Source organism: Oxyura jamaicensis, chromosome 6, assembly GCF_011077185.1.
Source record: "Oxyura jamaicensis isolate SHBP4307 breed ruddy duck chromosome 6, BPBGC_Ojam_1.0, whole genome shotgun sequence".
NCBI classification, from domain to species: Eukaryota; Metazoa; Chordata; class Aves; order Anseriformes; family Anatidae; genus Oxyura; species Oxyura jamaicensis.
In genome coordinates this window covers 14,278,865-14,298,532 of record NC_048898.1, presented here as the reverse complement: position 1 = coordinate 14,298,532, position 19,668 = coordinate 14,278,865, and the positions used below count along the sequence as shown (strand labels likewise).

The 19,668-nt window shown below is 35.4% G+C and overlaps 1 protein-coding gene and 1 long non-coding RNA gene across 8 annotated transcripts in view; both read left to right on the top strand.

Annotated features, from left to right (window-relative positions):
- Positions 1–19,668, top strand: part of LRMDA (leucine rich melanocyte differentiation associated) — a 694,799-nt gene that overhangs the window by 39,935 nt on the left and 635,196 nt on the right. The window lies entirely within an intron of this gene.
- LOC118168755 lies at positions 3,069–11,251 on the top strand. The gene is made up of 2 exons (XR_004751776.1): positions 3,069–9,099; positions 9,985–11,251. It is a non-coding gene; the product is annotated as an uncharacterized LOC118168755 (long non-coding RNA).

Below are 19,668 nucleotides of genomic sequence, written 5' to 3'. Positions count from 1 at the left end.
GTGTTATAGCTCAGTTCCAGGCTTTTACTATGAATTGAAGCTGGCAGTCGTGAAGTTTTGTGATTTTTATTATTTATTTATTTATTGTTGGTTTTTTATTGTCTTTCTGCTTGATCATGCTTACTTCAAGCTAGTTGCTTACTGGAGAGTTGGAAGATCTGTTGACTGTCATTTTCTTTCTTTACAATTTGTTCTGCATTTTTATCTTCATTTGTCCATTGAGTCCATAAATGGAAGCTGTGAATATGCTTCATAATACGGTCATTAGCTTGTTCCTTTATAAACCACTTATTGCTTATGTTTGTAAGAACTTTTGCTTTGTTGAAAGAATATAGAGTTCACTTTTAAAAGAACATAAATCAGAGACGCAAAATATCTAATGTTGGATAATAATTTATAACCTATCCTAAACTCAGGGGAGTTGATAATGTCTTTATCATTGGACTGAACTGTGGAATAGATCCTCTTCAAGTGCTGAAGTCTTCAGTGTTTTCTCTTGTGCAGCTGGTATTTAAGCTGTACTGGTAGGTAGTAGTATTTGAACGCGTGCACACCTTTTTTTTTTTTCTTTGAAAGCATGAGGGATGCTATCATCAAAAGTAGTTTACTGGCATTATATACTCATAAACACACATGCAAAACAGTATCTTCTATATAACATCTTTACAATGCCTTCATATATAATACATGTATATTATATTTTATCTTTAATACATAAAAAATCAGGGGTGATGATTAGTATTTGATCTACTTAGATTTAGCACTTTAAATATGGCTTTGTCAGCGATAACATTTTTATACTTAACATTAAAAAATGTATTTAAGTTTGCTAACAGAAAAAGATGCAGAACATCAAAGGTGGGTGATGGGAGAGAGAACTGACTGGAGAGAATTAGAATAAAATTGAAGCAATCTCGGTGAAAAAGTACTTAAGTGACTCAAGAAATTACGAATATTTGCTTCCCCTGTTATTTCTTTATCCAAATCTGCCTATGTTCTTGTGATGTTTTATTATTTCTAAACTCCCTCCTCCCTTCTCCTCTGCCTTCTCCTTAAACTTTCAGAAGTATTCAATATTTGTCTTGGCATCAGCTCTTACTGAGGCTGATAGGAGTAAAGCTACATCAGCGTGTTTTTTTTTACTCCAGTGGTGACTGATGCATATCTCATAGTATGGACTGTTGGCATAGGTACAAACTCACAGTATTTGGACTTGGTAAGAGTCAGGTTCTTGGTCTGTCAATATTGTTATACTGAAGACTAGAGTGAGAATATTTGTCGTATTACTTGTCAACTCCAAACTATTTTTTTGGGGGTGAATGTGAATTTGGGGTGTGTGTGAATGCTCCGTCCTTAATTTCTGAATTTCTGAACGTGCATTAAGCACTAATTTTTAGTGCTTGCTTTGCTGAATATTAAAAGATGTGGCTTATGTTTAGTTAAAGTGTACTTAATGATACTAAAAATAAGGTTCATATTTTATAAGCCATCTCTGCTTTTGCCATTTGGCTGTTGGGCTAACGGGTGCTGTTAGCTCCTTGTGAATACATCCTATGAAAAGACTTAAGTGCTCAATGGTTTCAAATTACTTTCAGAAATGTGAGCTGCCTTTCCCTTAGAATATTAATCTGTGATCAGACATGCCAACAAGGAACTCATTTTATGAATTTTACAGAAAAGCTAGATGTTACCTACATTTAATAATTTCTTCAATCAAATTTTCCAACCACTGGTTTGAAGATCAAAGATAGCATGTGTATTCTTTGTAAGGGAAGCATGTACTTGTGGTCACTTAAACTACTTCTTTAGTAGTTATTAGTTTAGATATTTACTCATCGTTAGTATTTTTTCCTTTTTGCAAGATTTCAAGACCATTATATTTTTAGTTGTTTGGAAGCATCCAATTACCTACTTAGAGCAACAGAGCAGATTTTTATGACCAAGATACAGCTAGAGGGGTGAAATTTTATTTTGGTGACAGTATTCTGAAGTTTTTTCATTTATTTTTGGTCATACACTAAATACTAGGTATTTTATACTCAACAGTAGAAATGTATCTCTTAAAGTACATGGCGATCATATAGCAAAACTGTCCTCAAACCATTTACATGTGAAGGATCCAAGACCTGCTGCGGTGTCATGACTCTGCAAGGCCATGTGGCCACATCAGCACTGGATGAGGATGCTGTGTTTTAGGCTCCTAGGATTTTCAAGACCTTTTTGCTGGAGAGAAAGGATGAAAACTTGACCTAGTTACGTATGTGATAAAATGTACTGATTATTTTAAAACACTTGAAGGCTGAGGGGAGAGTTATTCTGGAAGTGCCAGGGTTTAACAGTGTAATGAATATTTAGAAAACTCTGGTTCCAATACAGTTACATTAAGATAATTTGACAGTCCAGTGTCTGGATGGTAAAATTACAACTGCTCAAGGATCTGAATGCTTTCTTTTTCTACCTATTAACTTGCATTTAATACACTCTCTATCTTGTACAGCGAATAGCACTGAAACAGTCATGTGTGAAGGTGATTAAGTTGGAATGGCTTTAGGAAAAAACATGTTAAATAGTACGTTTTCTAAGAAATTGAAACTACCTAACTGAGAGACTGTGTGTCTGTCCAGTTTACTTCTTTCCCTCCGTCTTTTCCTTTGTTTTTCCCTCTCCTCTTCAGCTCCTTTTATCAGGAGAAGGCTGCTGAAGGTGCTGTAGACGTGCTGCATTTTATTACTGTCTGGGAGATTTGAACGCAGGTGGAACAAGATGTTATTGCTTCCCTTGAAATACTCTATTTTGTTCACGATTTTGCTCATAACTGGGAGCCAGGCATTAGTTAGCTGAGCTGTTCTGTGTATAGCACTGGTTGCAGTTCTACCAGGTGCACAATTACTAAATTGTCTCCAGCCTAAGTGGGGAATGTGAGAGGGTAGTTTGGTTTCTTTTACTGTTAATTCTTTAGTTTCCTTTAAATAACATACCATTAGTTGATATGACTACCACTAATAGTAGGGTTTTTAAAATGTGGACATATCTGTAATGAGAATCTTTCTCAACCCATTTAATGCAGGCCACTACTTTGCCTCTGAATAACAGAAGCTGGTCACTGGAACCACAGGTATTTTGAAACAAGAGCTTCACCAGCACTTAAATGACTGACCAACAGAAAAGAAGTCTCGAAAGTTAAACTGGGGACAAATGCATTACTCTGGATTATTTTTGGCCATCATTTATCTCACTTTCTACTAACTGGTAAATGAAGGTAGAGCAGACGTGCCTGTATTGAGCTAAATTTAATAGGCAAGTACTTCTTGTGTGTTATAGTACAGTAGACAATGATCGTGGTTAGTCTAGCCCTAGTGTTTAAAGCCAAAGTAAAAGGGTGAAGTCAGCTTTAAGGTACCATTCTGCACTTTATTTTCATTGTGCCTTTTCTGTGTAGATAGGCATGCAATGGAAGTAATTAAGACTGTGAGAGGAAAGAGTAGAACTAGAAACCCTTCGGGATAGCTGGTAATGATCAAGCTGGTACTTGTATTTACAGCATAGCCTATTATTATTTAACTTGGAACGAATAAATAATTCCTATGTTGTGCTAGATGCATGTTACTAGTGGCCAGAGTAGTGTCAGAACCGGTCAGTAAGCTTCACTGTATACACAGAAGCATTGAGTGTTATGGGTTCTATACCTCTTGTTCAATGTACTGTGATTTCTTGACTGCAGATTTCCACACAAGACTCATTCTTGAGTGAAAATTCTTATAGTCTATTCTCAGCCTTTTTTTTTTCCTAGTAAAAAAGCACAAGAAAGTCTGCAACAAAAAAGATATGTAGGTATGGACTTGTGTTAAGGGCTGATCTGTAAGTTCCTAAAACCAAACAATACCTGAACTTATTCTGTTCAGATGTTTCCTTTCCCTAGTGGTTGTTTGCTGAATACAAGTGAGATCCCTGAAGTTTGGTTATATCCAGTTGAATAGAATTCTCATTGCTGTGTGTATATAGAAAGCCAAGTGTTCCTCATTTCTATCCTGTGCAGGTATGTTTTTCTGCAATGTTTTAAAATCTGCTTTGTGCTACAGAGTCTCTTATTTATATTAAGGCCTTCATGTCTTGTTAAATGGTCATTGAACAGAGATAGTGAATTGATGTTAAAATCTTCTCACTGATTTCAGCTAAACCAATCACTAGTCTATTAAAAATAAACAACAGAAAAAGCTTTTTACTCACTGTCTAGCTAACAGAGTGCATAAGAGTAGAGAGCTTTGACCCCAGAAGGCTTTGAGTGATAGACTCTTTTCAGATTCTTGTGTAAAGCCCAATGTGTAAATTTGACAGTAGTTCTCTGCGTTTGACATTGTAACTTAAAGCTTTTATGTTATTTAAATATACTAAAATGCACCCTGAATGAAACTGCAGGTGCTGCTACACTTCTATTAGAGAACAGTAATACTTGCCTTAGAAAAACTCTGAGGCAGGTGAAAGAGTTAAGCAAAGCAGCCAGAAACCATTTTCAGCTTTTACTTTGCAGATACAACCTTTTAAGCATACCTACATTTACCTGCAATGGCAATCGTTTTGCATTTTAATGACAAATCAAGTACGCTAACTTGCATTTGAAACGAAAGTGCCTTAAATGTCTCTGGCTGTCAGAATGAGATGTTAGGAGCTTGATGAAAAGAGAACAAAGAAGACAAAGTATGAAGCCTAGATACAGTGCAAAATGAAATAAAACCTTGTATGGCCTGTCAGGGGTGTCAGTTGATATTCCTATCTAAAGCACATTATAGTATTACTTTGCAGCTCATAGCTTACTCATCTGTCTTTTTTAATTCATCACATTCTAGCCCACATCTTTTAAGTCCCATGTGTCAACAATGGAAGAAATCTGTTAATTGACAAATGAGTGTCACAAATGTGAATTGGTGCCTTTACATCAGAGGCAGGTAGTCTCTGTTGTTTTTTGTCGGCTCTATTATTGGCATAAGCCAGTGTAAGACATCTGTCTTTGCCAGAATGAGAGATGACAGCCAAAGAAGGGCTGTCATTGTTTTAGTGCATGTTCATTCTGCTGAGATACTGTATAAAGATAAAATGTCAGTTAAAAGAATATGAAAAACTATTGGGAGGAAGTCCTTAAATTACTTGGGAAGGGGATCCGGGAATTGGTGCCAGAATTGAAATCCGAACATTCCAGCTTGCATCTATCACATCAATTTAAAAATAATACTTTCTGAGTAACTGGGTCAGTTTATAAGGCATTTAGGAAAACGTTAGGCTGTGTTGGCATAATTAGCTCGTAAGATGGAAGGAAAAAACATACCTCCACAGGATATGAGTTTATTTATTACAAGTTCATTTTTCAGACATGTATAGAATTGTCTCAATAAAAATATGCTGTGTAGCATCTCTGGCGTTGATTTGCATCTGTTTTGAAACATTGAAATTGCTCCTTTCCAATTTCTTTTTCTGTTATATTTCTATTTTAGATTGATGAATAACATAATGAAATAAAAAGCATAGCCAGCTGTGAGTTGATGAGACAATTAATAGGAAGAAAATTATTAACAGAGTTCTGGGGTGTCTAGAGGGTGTAAACTATACAAAAGTTACTCCCAAATCACTAAATCCCTTTATTGCAGTAAATGACTTTTTAATATTGGATAGTGAAAAAGAGGAAAAAGCTTTAATGGAGGAGGTGGAAAGGGGAATAGAATAAAAATGTCATAAAAGGCCACCATTGTCCTTTTTATTTTGGGTCAAAAGTCATAAGATGGATAGATGAACGTTAATCCATCAACTTTAACAACAATACACTATAGGTGCTATGAGATGCTCTACTCCTTCCAAAATGACCTGCAACGGGGTTCTGAGTGACCTTGTATGAGTGTTTGGGTTTTTGAGGACTGTGACAGAACCCAGGGAAGGACTAAATCTTGAACTGTAGTGAGATTGGATGTGTACAAGTTTCAGGATGTTGCTAAACAATTTGTTAAAAATCTTAATGTTAGAATTAATTGTTTTTACATTTTAGAGCCATTGATCTGGTAGATTGTACAAGTTCTCAATTTTCATACCTACGCGATACAGGGTAACTTTGTAGGATTTGTCTTTTTTTTTTTTTTTTTTTTTTTTTTTAAGAACTTGCTTCCAGCAAATATTTGAGCAGTAGAAAAAAATGTCTAATTGATGTTCTTCCCTCCCCACCATCAAATGTGGAGCTCTCTAATTTTGTTTGTCTTTGGTAACTGTGTTTATCTCCAAGGAGCCTCCAAGCTGTTTTACTGCAGTCTGTGGTTAATGTTGATTGCAGTTTTTGTTACTAGTCTCAAGAATTGAAATAAAATTAAATACTTCTAATGGGTGCTAGTAATTTTATGGGTCTTTGGTGTCTAAAGCCAAGAATGACTAGCATAAAGCTTCCTTTCATTTTTACACATTGGGTAGAAATACTGTGGCTTTGTAAGGAGATCTTTGTTTAAAAATTAAGAGGGAAGGTGGTTTGTGTCTTTAAAAAACTACTTTAGGAAAAAAAAATTCAAGTCCTTTAGCATTCATGTTGCTACAGGTCATTTTAAAAGAATACAACTGATGAAACTTAAGGAGCGTTTGTTGTTTGTATACAAAGGCTTACATGCCTTAATTGAACAACTTTTTATTAGTGGAAGCCTTGTTTTTGTGTTTCCAGCCTTAACTGGTTCTAACTAAATGCTTAAATTTCCAGTCAAAAGCCATGCAGTTGGTGGCTTTACGTGAAATGCCAGGCATATCTTCTCAGGCATGGTTTTTAGCAATGTTTTCTCATGTTCAGTTTCCTTTGAGAATTGGAAAGGTACCACTCGCCATTTTACAGAGGGCACAACTGAGAGGTGAGTAAGCCTTGCTGATTAACTGTAGAAGCCAAGTGTAATTTTCAGCCCTTCATATCAACTTGCATAAACCACTTCCACACGTCATCAGGAGTGATGGGTGACACCTGTCCACCCACTGTTTCTGTAGTGCTCCTGGAAGTAGTTTATTTTCATGTGCCACATAGCTATACTTTATATTACCTGATAGCAGGTGTATCAACAAGGTTGATGATCCATCTGAGACTGAAGAGAAGGTTAGGATTTGAATTGTAGACATGGAGATACATTTTTTGCCTTTGGGTGGATTGTCTTTTACTCATATTTGTTCCTTCCTAGCTGAATGTTATATAATTATAAAAACCAAAAACACACAAAAAGAAGCACAGTAACAAAAACAGTGTGGACTTAGACTGTTGGTAGATTTTCTTTATTTATTAGTTAGGAAAGAAATATATGTTCAGTAAGGGTGACTAGGAAGTACAGATGTCATTTCTATAAGATAATTGAATTAACTTCATTGTGAAAATTCACGTGTGGGAAATAAATTGTAGAGTGATAGGATACTATCCTGTCCTGTACCTCATGCTTACTGCAAAATGCCAGGTAAAGCCCACAGAAAACAGCTTTTAGAATTCAGCTATGGAAGTGTGCACTTGTATGACAGTATTGTCACTGCTACATTAACTCTAGAAAGGGAGGATACTAGAATTTAAATATAAAATGTTGTACATGTGCGTGTGCATACCCTCTTGGCGATTTCCCCCTTCCGAACTGCCAGCTGTCATACAGAATCTGAAACAGACAAAATTTATTGGGTAGTATTTAGAAACATGTCAGTGGTAACGACTAGATCTCTGATTTCAATTATCACCTACTAAATTTAGGCTGATGTTATGCATTTGTAGACCTGTTGAATGCACTTGACATCATGTTTAAAATATTTAAAACTGCACTGTTTTTTAATATCATATGTTGACCACTTTTTTTTCCTACACACATCTGGTACGTGGCAGCAGGCATCCCATGTGACCCATAAAAACTTCAGTTATACTAGTTTGAGTGTTTCTTTTTTTTTCTTCAGATAATATTTCAGCTAAGGACAAGAAAGTCTGAGGTAACAATACAAAAATTTGCTTAATGAAATAAACTACTACTCTAATATCTGTAATTCACCTTTTTTTCACCCTTTGCAATCAGTATGTAAACATTTTAATTTTTGCTTCTGTTGTTTAGCATTACCTTTTCATTGAAAATCCTTGGGATTTAGGCACCTTTATCAGTTGTGTACTCTTAAAACTATTTTAATAGCAGATTACCTATAGCCATTATTATTCTGTAGAATGATTGGGTCATTCTTAAGGTAGAAATCATGATTTTGCACTGTCTCTTGTTAAATTAGTGGAGATTAAAGTCTGGACTCAAATTACTCTGAGTTCCGCTTTACTTGCTCTGTGAATGTCTTTTGTGCTATTATTTTAGGTTTTTGAGGGGGGAATCTATTAATTCTTCTTATTTATTTTTTTTCCAAACATAGGGATACTTTGTTGTAGTGCTGCAAAATAGTTTTGTATCTTCCAATCTCTTACTCTCTTATTCCTTCCCTACCCAACATTCTCATACATACTCATTAAATCTATCTGCTGATGTTTGCATCTCTGAGCTTGCCTTCTAACTGTTGGGATAATAACCTTCGAAGATACTTGTTTGGTAGTACAGAAGTGTTTGAATGCACACTGTTCTTGTGAAAATACTCCAAGCTTCTAATGTTACATTTGCATCTGTGTGCAAGCAATGTAAGAAACAAAATAGTCCTCAAATATGTTTAGAATACTTTAAATAAGATCATTGTCCACATCTTGATAGCTGCATAGGCAAGCAAGGGAATTTTGGAGGAATAAATATCCTTCTTGTTTAAAGCAAATCCCCAGATTGCTTATACTAATTTTGCTTTGTTTTAGTTTCTCATCTTGGAATCTGTTTTTCCTTAGTAATCTTCTGTGATTGTTAGCAGTTTTTTTTCTTCCTGCATAATACTCTCAGACATCCTTTAACTGTTTTATCCTTATGGATATCAAAAGTATTTTAAACTGAAGTGATCCAAAAATTCTGAGCACCTTACCTATTTCTGAAATATACGGCAGAATAACAGAAACATTTGACAGGGGTATTGGAAACGTGCCTTCTGGAAGAGAGAACAAATCTTGAAGATGAAATTTCAATAAAGTTGAATATAGCTCTTCTGGAGAAATGGGTAAGAATATCTTACTGACTGTCACTTTCAGAATTGTTACAATTGTCTTGAATGGCAAGTTTGAGGAAAAATTTCTGGTGACCCTTTTTTTTAGGGATTTTATTTATTTTTGATGTGGAAAGTGTCTATGATTCCTTAGGAATCCCCCAAACCAAGCATGGACGCACATGGCATTCAATAATTGCAAAAGATGTAAATAGCAGCTTCATGGTATGAGCAGCAATGTTTCTTATCCTGATTTAATCTTGTCTAGTAGAGATCTAAAACACAAGTCACAGAATATTTCTACAGAACTTTATTTTACAAAGCCTATATTAGGCTGTATTTATCGTTCTTTCATAGATACATTTTCTCTCAATGGAAGATCCCTTTCAAATGAGCCCTGTGTGTTTTGTTTAAACTTTCTTTGGATGTTTGACCAATGAGATCTAAGGCCTGAGAAGCCTTCAAAATCAAAATTTCAATCATAAAAAAAGAACAAACTGAAGTTTAAATTGTTTGCAGAACTTGCTTTGCTCTGTTATATTATTTTTTTTAATAGCTTGGGACTTCTGGATAAATGGATTCTGTTCTAACCATCAGTTCTGTCAGGCTTTGTCCCTATGAGAATGCTGAGATTTTGGAAGAGTGCAGGGAGGGTATTTAATTTGTCTGTTTTGATATGTTGTAATGATGGTATGTTGGCTTTAAATATAGGGAACTCTTCTGCCGCTCCATTTTGCTAACCTTTCTGATTGCTCTGTTTTCAGTCATTCTCAAATCAATCCTGTGCTGCCTGACTGCCACCTTACATGACCCAGTTTGGGACAGTTTTGCTGGCTTCCTATTTATTCCCACAAATTGTTCTAATCTTTGTGACTGCAGAAATGTTTCCTCTGTTTCCAGGTGTCTTCTCTCACTTGATATCATGGTACCTGCCAGTTGTATGTTTCTACAGCACCTAAATGTACCTTCAGCTTTTCTTTAAATCAATAGGACAGTTACCGCTTTCAATACGTCATTGTGGAACTTCTCAAATATGCAAGTTTATTGCAAATGCTTTGTACGTGGTGTATCTGCTGTCCACTTGATATGTCAGAAGTATTCATGTTGAGGAAAAGTATATGTGTGCTTGAAGAGTGGAGAGGGATGAAAATTAGTATGTTGCTGTTCTCTCTTTGTTACAGCTGATAGGTCTAATACAAAAAAAGAAGTGCATGCTACAGTCATGAACTCTGAAATAATAAGGCTCAGGAGTTTTTATGTTGCATAAACAGACAGGTGAAGTGTATTTTATGTTCCTGTAGAGCAGAAAAGTAAATACTGTGATATTTACTATATTTTCTCTGTGTTGATAAGCCCTATCAGTAATAAAAGTCTCAAAGTTAATTAAACTTAAGCTTTATGTTAAAGACACTGTCCTATTTTCTTGTTACTTATCAAAAATGCTTCATCAACCATCATAGTCTGTAAAGTGTCTTCCATGCATTAATCAGAGGCTGCTGTGGGGAACTTTAATCACAATAAAAACCAGTTTATACTTTGTAAACAAATAATTATTTGCTGAGAAGAAGCAAAAAAAAAAAAACATTTCATCCTTTCATTTCATCAATGCCAAAAAGGGACAAAAACAGAGAAGAGGGAATGCTCATCTGTGTTATTAATATATGGCTTACTTTCAATTCATGACTTCTGTCACACAGTGCCATCCTTCTAATCAATGGTCTGAATGTCTTTCTGGAATAGATTGGATTAATCCTTGTTTTAAATGTGAACAAATGTATTTACTCCAGCAGAGAAGAAATAAAAAGACAGCTAAAGAAATTCATGTTTGGAAATAGTAGAGGAGTTTTATATTGTCATTTGCTTTGCTTTTTTAAATGCTTTGTGAGGCTTTGTTCATTGCATGACTCCTACAGGAGGGTAGTGGTGCATTATGTGAAGACAAATGTCTTGGGAACAAAAGGGCCCGTTTCTGCCAAAGCTAGAAGATGGTTCTGGCTCTTCATTTTTTTTCTACCTTCAAAGAAGTCCAAGAAAACTGCTGACACTTACAGAAGAGGAAAATATGATTTATGATGACATCATGTATTACCCAAGCAAATCTGTTTCGAGGAAGATTGTTTTTTTTTCCTGGTGTGTTGTAATAAAGAAACAGTGAATCATTCTTGAAGGAGTATTGGTTCAGATTCTTCTCCCTCTATTGCCTACACCCCACCCCCACTTTTCCCAGCTTTATGATTCTTTAGGGGTCTTAATATTGATGTTAGCTACAGAAGAAGGTTCTAAAATTATCTTCAGTTCTTAAACATAGCTGCTTCATGTGGGTTTTTGTTATGCAAGAGTAATCTCTGCCATGTGGCTGGAGGCCATACCCAGCTGCTACTGAATAGCATTGGTTCTGATTTACTGGCTCCAGCAATATTTCACTTCGAACTTTATTTGGAGGCAGTAAGTTTCATTTGCTGAAGAACTGTAGCATCCTCATCTGTAACAGAAGTTGGTTGTTTTCAAACAGTATTCCATAACTGACTTAAATTAGTTAAACGGGCCTGTAGATGACTTTGTCTGTCATATGCCATGAATAAGACTGGTCACAATATTTGGTCGGATGATGATGACATTAGCAAGAGGGAGAAAAGCAGATGAATAAAAATACAGATGCTATTCCAACCCCCAGTAGGTTAAAAAGGAAGCTGACTGCTAAAGCTTAGAAGATGACTAGTTTTACAGATAGTGCTAGGCAATAAAACTGAGTCAGGGTTAGTTAAGGAAGTGGCAGGAAAGAGGTAAGCAGTCAGTGTAAGTCTTAAACTGTGACATGAGCAAAAATTCTCTGGCTGAGTATCTGTGCTGTGATAGTGGGGAAGATGGGATGCCCAGGGTCTATTGGCTGCTTGAGTGTGTTTCTAGACAGGGAGACATCGCAGGACTTGCGAAAGCCTTTTATAGTTGGGTCAGAAATGGACATTAACATCTAGTTTATGAGGTTCTTTTAGTTTAGAGCTTTTTAACTCCAGTGAAATACAAAATATACAGAAACAATTTGGAAGTGGCCAAAAATGGGGCTTAATAAATGTCACTTGATCCTTCCATAGTGATTTTCAGTTAGCTGGTTATGCTCTGCCTTACATCTCTGGGAAGCCTATGCATCCCTTTTATGAAAAGAGCAGAAGCACAGATTACAGTAGTTGCTTCTGTAACGATGTGTATCTTGTGTTTAAATAAATAAACGAATCCCCCAGTGGTACAGCCAAATTGAAGACAGTTCTGATGCCTGTATTCATACCGAGCAATACCTTGTTCTGTGATTTTATTTTATTTTTTACTTCTGTCCTGTAGGTTGGGACTTTAGTACAAAGTACATACCCAAACCTTGTTTCCTGTTACGGGCCATGCATGCATTTGTTTTTCTACCAGTTCTGCTTTGAGAGGGAGGCATCTTTACTGTGGGATACAGAAAATGTGTCTAAACTTGGGAGTTCTCTTTTGCATCAAGCAAGATGCTTCTGATCAGTCTGTCAGAAGTGTTTTGCCACTGCAGAAGTGCAGAAGAGGAGGGTTCAGCTGTCTCCACAAAGGCAAAAGCCGGAGCCTCACACAGGTAAGTTGAAGTGCTGCCTCTGAGCAAGGCAAGGGCTTCAGGTTCCTGAATTCCCAGCTTGTTTAAGCAAAGCATTGGCTACTTTGCCAGGAATTGGTGCTTTGCAGAGAGATAAGTGTTAATGTACAGTGCTTCATTTCTGTACAAAGCAAGTGCTGCTGTGCGGTTGGAAGTCCTGTCCCTCATTTCCCCTCACTTTGAGCAGTGGTATGATATATCTTATTTTGCAGTTCTTGAGAAGTCAACTTGATTGATTTTTATGTAATATGTGTTAGGCCTAAACCTTTCCCCAGTCTCCTTTTAACCTTGTCAGATTTTTGTCTGGTGTTCCTCCTCCTGTTCTGAAACAATTAAGTTCTTGTAATTCAGATGGATTTACACCTCAGCTGTGGTAAGTATTTTTGAGAAAACTGATGCTTGTCAAAAACCTCACGTTTTTCTTGGGGCCCTACATGTTGTGGACAGAGCTGTGAAAACTGAGTCGTCATAACATTAGGTTATCGTGTAACTTACTTGACAGAATAAGGACTAAGTATGGCAAGGTTGGTAAGAATACTTTAACTGCTCATAGAAAATATGTATTAGCATAGCAGTAGAGTCTATAATATCAAGTATACGTGTATACTTTTTTGCACCTGAAAAGATGACTGCTTTATCCTCTGATTAAGTGATAGAGACATAGTGTGTACTTAACCACGTTCTTAATTGTTTTGTTGTACAAGAATGGAATTAACATCCTTATGTCCTTTGCTGAGTCAAGATCTTTCTGGATTCCTGTACTCATGTTTCATGGTGTTAACTCTCTACCGATGTTCATTCTTTCTGTTAATAGTGATAAAGTCACAAAGCAATTATACTCCCACAAGCTGTCCTTTAATAACCTTTGTCATTTGTCAGAGTGCATTAGGCCCTTGCAAATTTTTACAGACAAGCCAGTGGTCTTCATGAACTAATAGAGTGCTCTGATGTGCCAGCTCATCTGACTTGCCAAATTGCTGGCGGTTCAGAGGGGAACTTGCTTCAGTTTAAAGAAAGATTTTACAGTTCTGTTGGAGCAAAGGATTTTCAAACAGAATTAAAATCAACAAATAATGCCCATTTGAACTGTCTCTGCCTTCCAGTTTTGCAGACTTGCATTTTAAGCGTTTCAGTTGACTTTGACTATAACTTATGTTAAACTGGAAATGCATTATGATGTTCATATATTAAATTGTGATGGTCTTACTACAAGCACGTATTTATGATGAGTATTATAATTATATTTTTATAATTATTATTTTATTATAAATTTCAACATTATTATTTTATAAAGATATATATTTATATTTTTGTTTTTATTTTATATATTATTTATAATTTTTAATATTATTATTTTTATATTATTACATTATATTTATGTGAGTATTTGGGATTTCAAACACTGCTGGTTATACAACAAAGATATAACCCAGTGTGGTTGTTTTCTCCAATTATTTTGTTTCTTTAATTAGTATTTTAGTTCTGAGAAGCCAAAGCAAATTCCTCCTAGCAATTTACCAGCATGAAATGGATATTTGGGCTTGGCATGTTCTTAAATTACCTGCTATAAAGGAAAAGTACAGGAAAGGGAAAGTGTGAAGAGAGGATACTTTTAGAATCATTTAGTATTTTATGAACTGTATAGTGTTACGGATATTTTTCAGGCAACACGTAATATAGGATTAAAAACAAGTGATAATTGCAGCTGTGCTCTAAGTATATGCATTTCCCTTCGCTCCTGACACTTTCAGCAGACAGACAGATAGGGATTGCCTTCTCCTCGGTTAGATTACGTTGAAGCCAGATGGATCACTTTTACTTTGTAGTTGTGTACACTCCAATATTCAGTTCTTGGGTTCACAAGGAGACAACTGAAGTACATGGAAGCCAGTCAAATAAACATACTTTTCTGACCTCTGACTAGAGCCGGGATATTTGAATACAAAAAATTAGTAATAAAAGTAACCTGTGTTCTTTCCAAATATTCAGATTTATTTTTAGTATTATTATTGCTTGGAAAGTAAAGCTTTAATGTAGTCTGTATCTTCTACTTCTAACTGGTCTAACAGAGACTAGGGACTATGTACGTCATTAATGAATGATATAATTCAGAAGGAATATGTTTAAATTGGCAGGTGAGCAGCTTTTGTAAGAAGTTATTGACTTGACATAAAACTTTTATTTTGTAGTCTCTGATATCTTCTTTAACTTCTTTGAAGTGATTGTTACTGTTATTTTATAATCAATTATCACATTTGATTGTTGTAACAAACTGGGCAAACTGTCCAGTAGAGAGATTCAGTTGTTAAGTTGATGCTGTTTCTGTTGAATCTTGTTTTTCTCTCTCTCTTGTATGAGCATGCACATATATGTATTTTGCTGGAATTCTGTCTCACCTCTGAGCTGTTAGTCTCAATATAGCGTGTGGCTTTTATTTTTATTTTACAAATATCCAACTGGCAACTGAATAGAAGTATTTCCTTGATGGATTAGAAAGGTTCAAGGTTCTTGAAGTTTGCACGTCCTGTGAAAAAGACAGGTCAATTTTTTCACTCTGGGCATCTGTCTCTCATAAGCTCATAAATTGCTCTTGAAGCTAGATAGAAAAAATACTGAAGGCAACATCATATTTAAGAGTTTAAATGTGCTGATTGGAGTGTCTGAGAGTCTAACCTCAGGCAAAAGGTCTCCAGTTCAGTCTTTTTGACTGATGTGGAGTGGTCCACTGTTAATAATTTAGTTTCAAGACCTACTAAATGAAAAATAGGAGACTCATAGCATCAGTATCACTGTCGATCTTCCCTAGAAAATATAAACTCATTGTATTTTGATGTATGTTTCTACTCTTTCTACACTTAACAGTTCCCTATTGTAGCCACTGCATCTGAATTTTTTTTTAATGAGCAATGATGATTTTTTTTTTTTTTAAATCTACAGAACACATAGCTTGCCCTGCAGGATCTTATGTTCATATTTAGTGTGCTTTATTTGTGTTTTAAATCAAAAGTCTGCCACTGGCCACTGTATGTGCATCACTCCTGACCATGCTTGTGAGTAGTCTGCTAAAAGTGTGTATATTTCTTCAGTTCTTAATGAAACAGAGCTGGGATACTTATTTATTTATCTATTTATTTATTTATTTATTATTTATTTATTTATTTTAACTGACCTAAAACATGTTACTGTCTTGTTTAAACTTCAGGTCAACTCTTTTATGAGTCCAAGGAAATGTGGCATTGCTTTGGCAGAACCAGCACAACGGTCCTCTTTGACAATGCATGGCCAAAAGTGGCTTGTACTAACTATGGTGGTGGAAGAAATCACAAAGGAAACAGTGGAGAGGGAATTTATTAACAGCAAGCTGCCCCTTTTCTTCAGAAATATTTTGAATATTCCTGAACATTTGTTTAAACAAGTTTTTTTGATGCTTGTGTGGAATTGACATATCACAGGTTAAGGCCCAATCCTTGTCAGTGGTCGAGTCTTTAGTATTTCAACCTCCCATTTTATTGGGTCGAAGAGGCAATGTACAGGTTTGATAATCTCTAGGTTGTCTCTTGAAGTTCTGAAGTTTATTTGTTTAAGAGAAATCTTGCATTTTATTTTAATACAAGAATGGTATTTTGTATTTTAGAACTTGAGAGACAATTCTGACAGTGATGCATGGGGCAGAATTTTCTACAGTGTTTTTTGTATAGCCAGAGTGATCCTTCAAATGGGAAAGTTCTGTTAGCAAAGCATGACAACAGATGTGCACACAAAATTGAAAAAAGTTTTTTTAAGTTATTTTTATTCTCTGAAAGCTGGTGCATTTTCTGGAATAGTGTATAGATTTAGAGTTTTTACAGATAAAAACTAATTCTTGTGAAGTTAGGATTCATTACTTTTTTTTGTCATTAGCTTGCTGAGAGCTTTTTTTTTTTTTTTTTTTTTTTTTTAAGTGATTACAAATAAGAGAGTTGAACAGCTGCTGTAAGATATATTTGATCACCCAAAGCTCTAAAAGTGCAGAAGCAGTAAGGAGGAAACAAACTTGATGATTAGGTTAATACTTTGTAAAACTTTTCTGGGTTGATATTCTATATTGTCTTTCTTCAAGATGTTTCACAGTAAGAGGGCAAGTCCTAGATGCAACTTTGACGTTTTCTAAATTATTTAAAGTAACATAGACTTCTTTTTGAAACTAACAGTAGTAATGGAAAAGTCAAAAGTATCTAATACCCAACCTATATATAGGGTACATATGTAGAATAACTCTGAGGGTGAGCTTTTAAGTCTGTGTTTTTTAGATCCACGGAGAAAAAATAAAAGTTCTAGTGATGATCAAAACAAGTTTTAAACTCTTAGGCATGTATTATACCTTTGGAAATTGAATGAATTTTGGTAGCAGCTATTATCTTGTTTGCAGTTGAGCACAAAATTAAAGATTTATAAAACTGAGCATTTTAAAATTGTTCTTAAGCTTTCTCAGATCATGATAACCCAGTTTAGCTGTACTATTCTGAAATTGGTACTCAAACAGAGGAGGAGGGAGCGATAATTGTGCAATCATTGTGGTTCCAGAAAATACTTCTTTTGTTCTTGTTAAAGGGGATGTTTTCCCTTCTAATTTCTTCAGAAGTGTTACTGTCTGTGCTTGGAACTTACTGATCTTTTACTACGTGTAACATAATGTTTTTTTATATGTTTCTAACAAAACATCCATGCTTTTTTTATTTTGTATTTTTAAAAAATACATGTCATAGTCTTTGTGCAAAGACTTTTGACTTCAGTCTTTTTAGGGCATCTATTTTTTTTTTTTTTTTTTTTTTGTAATGAAAGCATAAGTTACAAAATAGAATCCCAGGAAGCTGTATGCTTTCTTTTTTAGTCTTTTCATCATAGCACTATTTAGACTTCTGTTGCTGTCCACTCCTGTTGTATTTTTTTCATCTGTAACATGTATGCTTTGTACCTCATTAAAATATGCTTAAAAATAATTCTAAGTGAGTTATCTGTATAAAACCAATAAACACCATTTTCATGTCAGTTTACCAGGTTTTCTCATTAACGAAGAAAATGCATTTGCAGTTTGGGAGGAGGAATAAAACTTTCTCCATAGAGTAGAATGAGAAGTATATTTCTTCACAATTAAAGATAATTAGGTTGTTTTAGTTAAGTTAGGTCATTAGTTAGCTATTTAAAAATGCATCAGGAAAGTACTCTGCGTTTTGCTATTTCTTTGTTTTCTTAGATGATAACAGGGAAAAGAATGTGTGGAACAGGACTGCCTCATCTCATTTGGTACTTGATACTCTAAAATTCAGCATGGTTACCAGGACTCCCAGTACGGGAGGCTATAAGTTAGACACATTTGTCCTGAATTTAGAAATAGAATACCTCAGGGAATTTCACATCTATGCATAAAAATTACAATCACGTTCCAGTTTTCTTATTGTGGTATATCAAACATAATGTAAAATTTGAGAAATCGGCTCCAAGTTTTGGCTAGCTGGGATGCTTTGGAGCATATTTGTGTTGCTTATGTGAGAAGTGGAGTAGTCTGAGGTAGCTTCTTCAACATGTAGGCTGAAGAGAGCAAAGAACACTTCAGGGTGTCCTCTACCTTGGCTTTGGCCTTCTGGAAGAAATAATTACAGTGTCTACATGAAGAAGTCATTGTAGTTGCTTTAAATACTTCCCATGGATTAAAAAAATAAAAAAACTGTCACAAAAAACAGGTCTATTGAAATGAAGAACTCAAATGTCTAAGCAACCACGGAGTATCGATAAACTTATTTTTATCTCAGTGATATTTTTGAATGTTACTTACATCTGTAACATTCCCTAATTTGTAACATTTCCCTAATTCCCATGGCCAATGGCTAGTTCGATTGCTAATGGGGCCTTTCAGACTGGCCACGGGGGGATAATCAAAGGCTGCATAATGTGGCAAGTACCCCTCTCTTAGAGCAGCCAATATTCTACCCTTAGCAAGTCAGAGAAAAATGACAGTGTTGTTACTGGGACCACTGAGTTTGTTTCTTTGACATCAATTTGTGCTTTCCAAGGACAATGACCTACCTTGACAGTATGACGTCAAAAAGAGATCACTTCTATTTTGCAAAAACTGAAGATGGAAATAGGAAATCATCCTTTTGGCCTCACTAGGGAAACACTAGAGACAGCTTTCTCAGTCAGGTTTGTGCTTCAGAGCAATATCTCTTTGGTATATACTTAGGCTATGTGGAAGAATATGACAAAAAATACCTCCCGTTCCCACTTCACTTCTGCCAAAAGGTGTGGATAGAGGAGGGAAAGAAGATAAAAGCATCTTTTCTCCCTTGTCAGTGAATACTTTAAACTGGGCAATCCAGAATCCAAAATTATTGTTTTCACTGTGCTGACAGACTTAAAAAAGACTGTATCTCTAATACATGAGATTTGTAACCTAGATAGAACTTGTAAGTTCTGTTCTCTCAAATTGAAGCACAGAACTTAATTCCTCCTTAAGAAAACCAACAAACAATATCTTGTCATTTTTAACTTTTTCTTTCCACTCAGTGGAATCAAGAAGAATACTGGATGCTAGGAAGTATTGTATCTGACTATATCTTAGACAGAACCTGAAGTCTGGTAGTGGTGTCATTATTTCAGCTGTCTTCTTTCTCTGTTTCTTTCCTGTGTTCCTCTTCCCTAATGAGATTGGCTTGAGTGTAAGGTTGCTGAATGTTATGGGAAGTGGTTTTCCATCCTTTTCACATCAAAACATTGTAAAGTACAGTGATATAACTATTTCCTGATGTTTAGTCTGAGCCTGTACATCTTTGGCTTCATGTAAATGATTTCTTTTTACCTAGAGACTTAAAGGGCCTTCCTGAAGGCTAACTGTGTTTAATTAATATTTAATTAATATAACCCTTTTATCATATCATGCCGGCATCTTTTATCGCTGTTCTCCCTACTGCACATTTCCTGTTTGACTCTAA